A 9634-nucleotide genomic window follows, 5' to 3' on the forward strand; every position below is an offset into this window, starting at 1 on the left:
GACAAGGACCTAGAAGGCATTGGCAACCCACTCCAGTACTCTTGCCTGGAAAATCCCATGGATGGAGAAGCCTGGTAGGCTGCAGTCCATGGGGTCACTAAGCGTTGGACACGACTGAGCGACTTCACTTTCATGCATTGGAGAAGGAAATGGCAATCCATTCCAGTGTTCTTGCTTGGAGAATCCCAGGGACGGGGGAGCCTGGTGGGCTGCCGTCTATGGGGTTGCACAGAGTCGGACACGACTGAAGTGACTTAGCAGAAGAAATAAAAAAGAGTCAGTACATAATGAATAATGCAATAAATGAGATTAAAAACACTCTGGAGGGAACCAACAGTAGAATAATGGAAGCAGAAGATAGGATAAGTGAGATAGAAGATAGAATGGTAGAAATAAATGAAACAGAGAGGAAAAAAGAAAAACGAATTAAAAGAAATGAGGACAATCTCAGAGACCTCTGGGACAATGTTAAATGCCCCAACATTTGAATCATAGGAGTCCCAAAAGAAGAAGACAACAAAAAGAAAGACCATGAGAAAATACTTGAGGAGATAATAGTTGAAAACTTCCCTAAAATGGGGAAGGAAATAATCACCCAAGTCCAAGAAACCCAGAGAGTCCCAAACAGGATAAACCCAAGGCAAAATACTCCAAGACACATATTAATCAAATTAACAAAGATCAAACAGAACAAATATTAAAAGCAGCAAGGGAAAAACAACAAATAACACACAAGGGGATTCCCATAAGGATAACAGTTGATCTTTGAATAGAAACTCTTCAGGCCAGGAGGGAATGGCAGGACATACTTAAAGTGATGAAAGAAAATAACCTACAGCCCAGATTACTGTACCCAGCAAGGATCTCATTCAAAGATGAAAGAGAAATCAAAAGCTTTACAGACAAGCAAAAGCTGAGAGAATTCAGCATCACCAAACCAGCTCTCCAACAAATGTTAAAGGACCTTCTCTAGACAGGAAATACAGACAGGGTATATAAACTCGATCCCCAAACAATAAAGTAAATGATAACAGGATCATACTTATCAATAATCACCTTAAATGTAAATGGGTTGAATGCCCCAACCAAAAGACAAAGACTGGCTGAATGGATCAAAAACAAGACCCCCATATATACGAGACCAAAAGACGCTTACTCCTTGGAGGAAACTTATGACAAACCTAGAAAGCATATTAAAAAGCAGAGACATTACCTTGCCAACAAAGGTCCATCTAGTCAAGGCTATGGTTTTTCCAGTGGTCACGTATAGATGTGAGAGTTGGACTGTGAAGAAAGCTGAGTGCCGAAGAATTGATGCTTTTGAACGGTGGTGCTGGAGAAGACTCTTGAGAGTCCCTTGTACCACAAGGAGATCCAACCCGTCCATTCTAAAGGAGATCAGTCCTGGGTGTTCATTGGAAGGACTGGTGCTAAAGCTGAAACTCCAATACTTTGGCCACCTCATGTGACGAGTTGTCTTACTGGAAAAGACTCTGATGCTGGGAGGGATTAGGGGCAGGAGGAGAAGAGGATGAGGATGAGAAGACGACGACAGAGGATGAGATGGCTGGATGGCATCACCGACTCGATGGACATGAGTTTGAGTGAACTCTGGGAGTTGCTGATGGACAGGGACGCCTGGTGTGCTTCAATTCATGGGGTCGCAGAGTCGGACACGACTGAGCGACTGAACTGAACTGAACAAGAGACCCACCTCGAAACAAGGGACACATACAGAGTGAAACTGAAGGACTGGAAAAAGATATTCCACGCAAATAGAGACCAAAAGAAAGCAGGAGTAGCAATACTCATATCAGATAAAATAGACTTAAAAACAAAGGCTGTGAAAAGAGACAAAAGAAGGACACTACATAATGATCAAAGGATCAGTCCAAGAAGATATAACAATTATAAATATATATGCACCCAACATAGGAGCACCGCAATATGTAAGGTAATTGCTAACAAATATGGAACGGGAAATTAACAATAACACAATAATAGTGGGAGACTTTAATACCCCACTTACATCTATGGATAGATCAACTAAACAGAAAATTAACAAGGAAACATAAACGTTAAATGATACAATAGACCAGTTAGACCTAACTGGTATCTATAGCACATTTCACCCCAAAACAATGAATTTCACCTTTTTCTCAAGTGCACATAGAACCTTCTCCAGGATAGATCACATCCTGGGCCATAAATCTAGCCTTGGTAAATTCAAAAAGACTGAAATCATTCCAAGCATCTTTTCTGACCACAATGCAGTAAGATTAGATCTCAATTATGGGAGAAAAACTATTAAAAATTTCAACATATGGAGGCTGAACAACATGCTGCTGAATAACCATCAAATCACAGAAGAAATCAAAAAAGAAATCAAAATATGCATAGAAACTAATGAAAATATAACAACCCAAAACCTGTGGGACACTGTAAAAGCCGTGCTAAGGGGAAGGTTCATAGCAATACAGGCACACCTCAAGAAACGAGAAAAAAGTCAGCTAAATAACCTAACTCTACACCTAAGGCAACTAGAAAAAGAAGAAATGAAGAACCCCAGGGTTAGTAGAGGGAAAGAAATCTTAAAAATTAGGGCAGAAATAAATGCAAAAGAAACAAAAGAGACCACAGCAAAAATCAACAAAGCCAAAGGCTGGTTCTTTGAGAGGATAAATAAAATTGACAAACCACTAGCCACACTTATCAAGAAACAAAGGGAGAAAAACCAAATCAATAAAATTAGAAATATAAATGGAGAGATCACAACAGACAACACAGAAATACAAAGGATCATAAGAGACTACTATTAGCAATTGTATGCCAATAAAATGGACAACTTGGAAGAAATGGACAAATTCTTAGAAAAGTACAACTTTCCAAAACTGAACCAGGAAGAAATAGAAAATCTTAACAGACCCATCACAAGCATGGAAATTGAAACTGTAATCAGAAATCTTCCAGCATAAAGCCCAGGTCCAGATGGCTTCACAGCTGAATTCTACCAAAAATTTGGAGAAAAGCTAACACCTATCCTACTAAAACTCTTCCAGAAAATTGCAGAGGAAGACGAACTTCCAAACTCATTCTATGAGGCCACCATCACCCTAATACCAAAACCTGACAAAGATGCCACAAAAAAAGAAAACTACAGGCCAATATCAGTGATGAACATAGATGCAAAAATCCTTAACAAAATTCTAGCAATCAGAATCCAACAATGCATTAAAAAGATCATACATCATGACCAAGTGGGCTTTATCCCAGGAATGCAAGGATTCTTCAATATCTGCAAATCAATCAACGTGATACACATTAAAAAATTGAAAGATAAAAACCATACGATTATCTCAATAGATGCAGAGAAAGCCTTTGACAAAATTCAACATCCATTTATGATAAAAACCCTCCAGAAAGCAGGAATAGAAAGGACACACCTCAACATAATAAAAGCTCTCTATGACAAACTCACAGCAAACATTATCCTCAATGTTGAAAAACTGAAAGCATTTCCCTTAAAGTCAGGAACAAGATAAGGGTGCCCGCTCTCACCACTGCTATTCAACATAGTTTTGGAAGTTTTGGCCACAGCAGTCAGAGCAGAAAAAGACATAAAAGGAATCCAAACTGGAAAAGAAGAAGTAAAACTCTCACTGTTTGCAGATGACATGATCCTCTACGTAGAAAACCCTAAAGACTCCACCAGAAAATTACTAGAGCTAATCAATGAATATAGTAAAGTTTCAGGATACAAAGGAGAAGGCAATGGCAAGCCACTCCAGTACTCTTGCCTAGAAAATCCCATGGATGGAGGAGCCTGGTAGGCTGCAGTCCATGGGGTCGCTACCAATCAGACATGACTGAGTGACTTCACTTTCACTTTTCACTTTCACACACTGGAGAAGGAAATGGCAACCCACTCCAGTGCTCTTTCCTAGAGAATCCCAGGGACAGGGGAGCCTGCTGGGCTTCCATCTATGGGGTCACGACTGAAGTGACTTAGCAGCAGCAGGATACAAAATTAACACACAGAAATCCCTTGCATTCCTATACACTAATAATGAGAAAACAGAAAGAGAAATTAAGGAAACAATTCCATTCACCGTTGTAACGAAAAGAATAAAATACTTAGGAATATATCTACCTAAAGAAACAAAAGACCTATATATAGAAAACTATAAAACACTGGTGAAAGAAATCAAAGAGAACACTAATAGATGGAGAAATATACTGTGTTCGTGGATTGGAAGAATAAATATTGTGAAAATGAATATATTACCCAAAGTAATTTATAGGTTCAATGCAATCCCTATCAAGCTACCAACGGTGTTTTTCACAGAACTAGAACAAATAATTTCACAATTTTTATGGAAATACAAAAAACCTCGAATAGCCAAAGCAATCTTGAGAAAGAAGAATGGAACTGGAGGACTCAACCTGCTGGACTTCACGCTCTACTACAAAGCCACAGTCATCAAGACAGTATGGTACTGGCACAAAGACAGAAATATAGATCAATGGAACAAAACAGAAAGCCCAGAGATAAATCCACGCACCTATGGACACCTCATCTTTGACAAAGGAGGCAAGAATATTCAGTGGAGAAAAGACAATCTCTTTAACAAGTGGTGCTGGGAAAACTGGTCAACCACTTGTAAAAGAATGAAACTAGAACACTTTCTAACACCATACACAAAAATAAACTCAAAATGGATTAAAGATCTAAACATAAGACCAGAAACTATAAAACTCCTAGAGGTGAACATAGGCAAAACACTCTCTGACATAAATCATAGCAGGATCCTCTATGACCCACCTCCCAGAATATTGGAAATAAAAGCAAAAATAAACAAATGGGACCTGATTAAAATTAAAAGCTTTTGCACAACAAAGGAAACTATAAGCAAGGTGAAAAGACAGCCTTCAGAATGGGAGAAAATAATAGCAAATGAAGCAACTGACAAAGAATTAATCTCAAAAATATACAAGCAACTCCTACAGCTCAATTCCAGAAAAATAAACGACCCAATCAAAAAAATGGGCCAAAGAACTAAACAGACATTTCTCCAAAGAAGGCATACAGATGGCTAACAAACACATGGAAAGATGCTCAACATCACTCATTATCAGAGAAATGCAAATCAAAACCACAATGAGGTACCATTTCATGCCAGTCAGAATGGCTGCTATCCAAAAGTCTATATGCAATAAATGCTGGAGAGAGTGTGGAGAAAAGGGAACCCTCTTACACTGTTGGTGGGAATGCAAACTAGTACAGCCACTATGGAGAACAGTGTGGAGATTCCTCAAAAAACTGGAAATAGAACTGCCATACGACTCAGCAATCCCACTACTGGGCATACACACCGAGGACACCAGAATTGAAAGAGACACGTATACCCCAATGTTCATCACAGCCCTGTTTACAATAGCCAGGACATGGAAGCAACCTAGATGTCCATCAGCAGACGAATGGATAAGAAAGCTGTGGTACATATACACAATGGAGTATTACTCAGCCATTAAAAATAATACATCTGAATCAGTTCTAATGAGGTGGATGAAACTGGAGCCTATTATACGGAGTGAAGTAAGCCAGAAAGAAAAATACCAATACAGTATACTAACGCATATATATGGAATCTAGAAAGATGGTAACGATGACCCTATATGCGAGACAGCAAAAGAGACACAGATGTACAGAACAGTCTTTTGGACTCTGTGAGAGAGGGCGAAGGTGGGATGATTTGGGAGAATGGCATTGAAACATGTATATTATCATATGTGAAACGAATCGCCAGTCAGTCCAGGTTCGATGCATTATACAGGATGCTCAGGGCTGGTGCACTGGGATGACCCAGAGGGATGATTATGGGGAGGGATGTGGGAGGGGGGTTCAAGATAGGGAACACATGTACACCCAGGGCATATTCATATCAATGTATGGCAAAACCAATACAATATTGTAATTAGCCTCCAATTAAAATTTTAAAAATAAAAAAAAGAAACTACCTGAAATATTGAGCTTCTCAGTTACACATATTATCTCTTTTGACCAGAATTAACACTGGCATTAGGCAGAGCCAATTTAGAATTTTTAGTCCCACTTTTTTGGGGATAGTCTCAGGGTATTTTACAACATTCTAGATCTCTGGTTATCTCTAAATACAATATCTGTATATCCTAGATGATACAGTTAAAGTGCTCTTTGGTGTCCCAGTAATACAGTATGAAATAAAAAATGACTCTGAGCAACAATTAATCATATTGAAATTATCTGAAACTTTGCTGAAGGTATTTAGAAACTTGGATAATCTGACCAGTCTTTTAAATTCTCTAACAATTTTATATAATTAACCGATATCAAATCTTAGAAAATAAATATTGCTTTTTCACTTGTAGTTCTAAAGATTAATGAATTATTCTAGTTTCTACATTTTACTTGGGAAGTTTAATAACAGGGATCAATTTACATGGTCATTGTTAAAAACCTGTTGATCTAAAAGTTGCCTGATCTTTCCTTTATGTTTAGAAGAGGACATCTTTATTCCAAAAAATCTCTGTTATAATTTCAAGGGATCCTTTCTATATTTCCCCCGAAATGAATTCATTAATTTGGTCTCTATGTTTTTTAAAAGGGAATTCCACTTCTTCATTAAATCCTTTCAGGAACAAACGACTAGAGGCAGAAATTCTATGGACAGAGAGGAGCCGGGTGGGCTACAGTCGTGGCTGCAAACAGTCAGACATGACTGAGCACACGAGCACACACATACACTCCTCACCGCCACTAGTACGTTAAAGACAATGTCCGACCCATGTTCCAACCTCGTTTAAAAAGGTGACGTTGAATGTAGCCTTTTAATATAAATAATCATTATAGGAGGCAATTTGCATAATTCTAGGATTCTACTAACTTGATGTACAGCCCAAAGGAAAGAATCACTTACTAACCTGATGATTCTCAAGTTTCATTTAATAGTGTCCTTTTAAATCATTATCATTACTTTCTACATCCTGTAACTCAATTTCTAGTAAATATTTGGAGTGGATCTGATAATAACGTGAGACAAATTAATATATGAAATAAGCCCAAAAATTCCATGGAAGAGAAAAAATTTGAAACCCAATAGTTTGACCTATAGTCTTACTGTCCATGTATATTTCATATAAACACTGGTAGGTTAATTTACACTTGGAATGCCATCAAACGTGCAGAAAGTATTAAAGTTTACTATAGATTCTACCTTTATTAAATATAATACACCAAATGTAAATGTTAAATAGGTAACTTTTAATGAAGCAATACCAGCTACATATTGAATGCTATAAACATTTTAAACATTTGAAGAAAATGCATATTTAAGTTCATCTTACTATTAGTAAGACTAACTTTAAACAATATGTTACCTTTGAAAGTAAGCAATTAAAGAAATTTATGTTATCAGATAAAGCAAAAGAATAGGTCTTGAAAAGCATTCCAATGTACACTCTAACCTAACAGAACTTCTTATAAAATGAACATAATCAATACAGTGTCCATTTTACATCTAAGTAAACAGTTCACCAGAGCACAAATGGGTTCACTGTTCCTAGTGACAACAGGGAACAGACATCTACACCTATTAATGCATCACAACAGTAATTATTTTGGAAACTTAAAAACACACACATTACAAAATGTGTGTCTATAGATCCAGTTTGTTCATCTGTTATCCTGTGGTCCAATATAAGAGTCTTAAGATGACTGAAAACTGAAACTAAGAACTTCAGGTAAATTATATTTTTCACATATAAAATAATACTTTCTGTTGGTCAATATTTTAAAAACTGACTTAACACAGATTTTTTTTTTTTTTTTGAAATTGACACCATTTTTGCCTCTGCTCCAAAACATGCAGCTTCAAATCTCTAAGTGACAAGTTTGAAATACAAAGTCTATAAACATTAAAAAGTATCTTTAAACTTACATAGAGAGATCTTTATACTGTCGAAACAACAATTGCTAGATTTTAAGAGATGGCTATATAAAGTAGAATATTATAAACAGCTAACCCCATTTATTGAGCCTATTTAATTATCGTTTTGCGGTTACCACAATTTTTTCCTAAGTGCTGGAGAACATTCTCTGTAGCAAGGAACTCATGCTTTTCAAGGAAATTCTAGAGGTCAAGAAAAGAAGGAAGAAATCAACAATAAAATGTTACACTAAATCCGAAATTCTGTAAAAGTATGTAGTTATCAGTACACTCTATTACTAAACCAAACATTGTTCGTTAACTCACTTATCATATCAATTAATACCATATTTACTTTATGCTTATATATGCTTGCCTGGTGGCTCAGGTGGTAAAGAATCCACCGGCAATGCAGGAGACCTGGGTTCGATCCCTGGGTCAGGAAGATGCCCCAGAGAAGGGAATGGCAACCCACTCCAGTCTTCCTGCCTGGAGAATTCCATGGACAGAGGAGCCTGGCAGGCTACAGTCCATGGGGTCACAAAGAGTGGGACACAACTGAGTGACTAACACTTTGACTTTTCGTACTTATTTGCCATTAATTTCTACCCCCTACTAGGCATATCACTAAACTCAGTAAATACTGAGACGTGGAAATACTGGATCATATAATTCTATTTTAATATTTGGAGGAAAGGTCATACCATTTTCCACAATGGCTGCACTATTTTACATTCCTATCAGCAAGGCACAAAGTTTCCAATTTCTCCACATCCTCACCAATACTTGTTATCTTCTGGTTTTGGCAGAAGGATAAGAATCACTCTAATGGGTGTGGAGTGAATATCCCATTGTGGTTTTGGTTGCATTTCCCTAATGATTAGTGATAATGAGCCTATTTTCATATGCTTATTGACCATTTGCATATCTTCTACAGAGAAACATCTATTTAAATCCTTTGTACGTTTTTAAACTGGGCTGTTGTTGAGTTGCAGGTGCTCTTTATTATATTTTGGATATTAGTCCTTGTCAGAGAAATGATGTACAGACGCTCCCTCCTGTTCTGTAGCGTGCCTTTTCACCACTGATAGTGTCGATGCACGAAAGGTTTAAATTCTGATGCAGGTTATCTGTCTTTTCCTGTCTGTGTTTTTGGTGTCATATCCAAGAAATCAATGCCAAACCCAACGGCGTGAGGCTGTTCCTCTACTCTTAGATTTTACTTCAAGCTCTTGGGTGTGGTGCTGGGGACCACCATCACAGTACATTTTACTCTCTTCCCAAGTTACAAGGTACTTAGAACAGTTGCAGGACTTAATTCTTTCTCAACGTACATGCTATTATTGTCATACGTTAATTATGTTAGACCCTATCAGTTCAGTTCAGTTCAGTTCAGTCGCTCAGTCGTGTCCGACTCTCTGAGACCCTATAAAATACCATTATTCTTGTTGTATATAGTATTAGTTGATCTATATATTTTATTCTTCAGTTGATCTATACAGTTTATTCTTCAATGTGTCTGCATCTCTGACCTTTCATCTGAAATAAGTTTCCTTCTTTCTAGAAAACACTCTTTAGTATTTTCTTTACTACAATGGGTCTTCTAAGTAACAAATTAGCTTTTAACTGAGTAAAAATAAATTTATTTCACATTTACTCTTGAAGGCTCT

Source organism: Moschus berezovskii, chromosome 4 (genome assembly GCF_049115385.1).
Source record: "Moschus berezovskii isolate FMDL1 chromosome 4, NW_MosBer_1.0, whole genome shotgun sequence".
NCBI classification, from domain to species: Eukaryota; Metazoa; Chordata; class Mammalia; order Artiodactyla; family Moschidae; genus Moschus; species Moschus berezovskii.